This window comes from Lolium rigidum, chromosome 3, assembly GCF_022539505.1.
Source record: "Lolium rigidum isolate FL_2022 chromosome 3, APGP_CSIRO_Lrig_0.1, whole genome shotgun sequence".
In the NCBI taxonomy this organism is placed as follows: Eukaryota; Viridiplantae; Streptophyta; class Magnoliopsida; order Poales; family Poaceae; genus Lolium; species Lolium rigidum.
This window is the reverse complement of record NC_061510.1, coordinates 409,737,618-409,740,499: the sequence shown is the minus strand read 5'-3', so window position 1 is coordinate 409,740,499 and position 2,882 is coordinate 409,737,618.

Here is a 2,882-nt window from a genome sequence, read left to right as displayed (position 1 = left end):
TGCCCTACCTTTGAGTGCGGTTTGAACTATTGATTTACGTAATTGGAAGTAACCAATTAGGTTTACGACGAAACCTAGAAATAGATCACTGATCCAATTTGACTACCTCTACGGGATAGACCTCAACAGAAAACTGTTGAGTAACGGCAGCAAGTGATTGAGTTCAGTAGTTCCTCATAGAAAATTATTGACTCTAGAGATATGGTAATATGGAGAAGACAAAATTGTTTGAAGCACGCACAGAACCGGAAGCGCCCCTTGTTTCAAAGAGAGGAGGACGGGTTATTCACATTTAATTTGATGGTCAGAGGCAAATTGAAAGCTAAGCAGTGGTAATTAAGACCCCCGGGGAAAATAGGGATGTCTCCTACGTTACCCATAATATGTGGAAGTATCGACGTAATTTCATAGAGTCATTCGATCTGAATGCTACATGAAGAACATAAGCCAGATGACGGAACGCGGAGACCTAGGATGTAGAAGATCATAACATGAGCGATTCGGCAGATTTGGATTCCTTTCCTATATATCCACTCATGTGGTACTTCATCATATGATTCATATAAGATCCATCTGTCTAGAGATCGTCATATACATCTAGAAAGCCGTATGCTTTGGAAGAAGCTTGTACAGTTTGGGAAGGGGTTTTTGAGAGAAAAGAAGAATCTACTTCAACCGATATGCCCTTAGGCACGGCCATGCATAACATAGAAATCACACGTGGAAGGGGTGGGCAATTAGCTAGAGCAGCAGGTGCTGTAGCGAAACTGATTGCAAAAGAGGGTAAATCGGCCACTTTAAGATTACCATCTGGGGAGGTCCGTTTAGTATCCCAAAACTGCTTAGCAACAGTCGGACAAGTGGGTAATGTTGGGGTGAACCAAAAAGTTTGGGTAGAGCCGGATCTAAGTGTTGGCTAGGTAAACGACCCGTAGTAAGAGGGGTAGTTATGAACCCTGTGGACCACCCCCATGGGGGCGGTGAAGGGAAAGCCCCCATTGGTAGAAAAAACCCACAACCCCTTGGGGTTATCCTGCGCTTGGAAGAAGAACTAGGAAAAGGAAAAAATATAGCGATAGTTTTATTCTTCGTCGCCGTAAGTAAATACGTAACTAGGAATATGGAAATTGCATTTTTGAATTTGCAATAATGCGATGGGCGAACGACGGGAATTGAACCCGCGCATGGTGGATTCACAATCCACTGCCTTGATCCACTTGGCTACATCCGCCCCTTATCCAGCTAAAGGATTTTTCTCTTTTTTCATTCATCATTATTCTATTTATTTTGACCTCCATACTTCGATCGAGATATTGGACATAGAATGCCACTCTTTAAAAAGAAAAAAAAAAGGAGTAATCAGCTGTGACACGAAAAAAATGAATCCTTTTGTAGCTCATCATTTATTGGCAAAAATAGAAAAGGTAAATATGAAGGAGGAGAAAGAAACAATAGTAACGTGGTCCCGGGCATCTAGCATTCTACCCACAATGGTTGGCCATACAATCGCGATTCATAATGGAAAGGAACATATACCTATTTACATAACAAATCCGATGGTAGGTCGCAAATTGGGGGAATTCGTGCCTACTCGGCATTTCACGAGTTATGAAAATGCAAGAAAGGATACTAAATCTCGCCGTTAACTGAATTCAGAATAGAAAGATTATGAATAAACAAAGGATTCAAAATAACGTAAAGATAGGCGGGGAATAACCTTTTTTATGACAAGTTTCAAACTAGTAAAGTATATCCCTAGGATAAAGAAGAAGAAAAGTGGGCTAAGGAAACTCGCAAGGAAAGTTCCAACCGATCGTTTACTTAAGTTTGAGCGAATTTTCAAAGCACAAAAACGTATAAATATGTCTGTTTTCAAAGCACAAAGAGTTCTTGATGAGATTCGCTGGCGTTACTACGAGGAAACTGTTATGATACTGAACCTCATGCCTTATCGAGCATCTTATCCCATCTTAAAGTTGGTTTATTCGGCATCAGCGAATGCTACTCATTATAGGAATTTCGACAAAGCAAATTTATTCATTACTAAAGCCGAAGTCAGTAGGAGTACTATTATGAAAAAATTCAGACCTCGGGCTCGAGGACGTAGTTTCCCCATAAAAAAAAACATGTGTCATATAACAATTATACTAAATATAGTAAAGAAATAAATAAATCTAAATAACCTTTAGATTCATCTAAGATTCCGATTCCCAGTAAAAAAAAATATAGAATAGAAAAATATGGGACAAAAAATAAATCCACTCGGTTTCAGACTTGGTACAACCCAAAAACACCATTCCTTTTGGTTCGCACAACCAAAAAATTATTCTGAAGGTCTACAGGAAGATAAAAAAATAAGGGATTGTATCAAGAACTATATACAAAAGAATAGGAAAAAGAGCTCGAATAGAAAACTAGAATCAGACTCAAGTTCCGAAGTAATTACACATAATAGAAAAAATGACTCAGGTTCAAGTTCTGAAGTAATTACACGTATAGAAATTCAAAAAGAAATCGATACGATCCACGTCATAATCCATATTGGATTCCCCAATTTATTAAAGAAAAAAGGAGCAATTGAAGAATTAGAGAAAGATCTACAAAAGGAAATTCACTCCGTAAACCAGAGACTTAATATTTCTATCGAAAAAGTTAAAGAGCCTTATAGAGAGCCTAACATTCTTGCAGAATATATAGCTTTCCAATTAACGAGTACAGGTACCCTTTTGTTGTTTTCCCTAAAAAATTAGTACGAGTACAGGTACTCTAAAATTAGAAAAAAATTTAGAGTATATTAGGTAACTGATTTTGTCAGGGTCAAATACTTTCTTACAGCAGAGCTCCTAATTCACGATTCTTGGATTCATGTGACTTGATTGCAT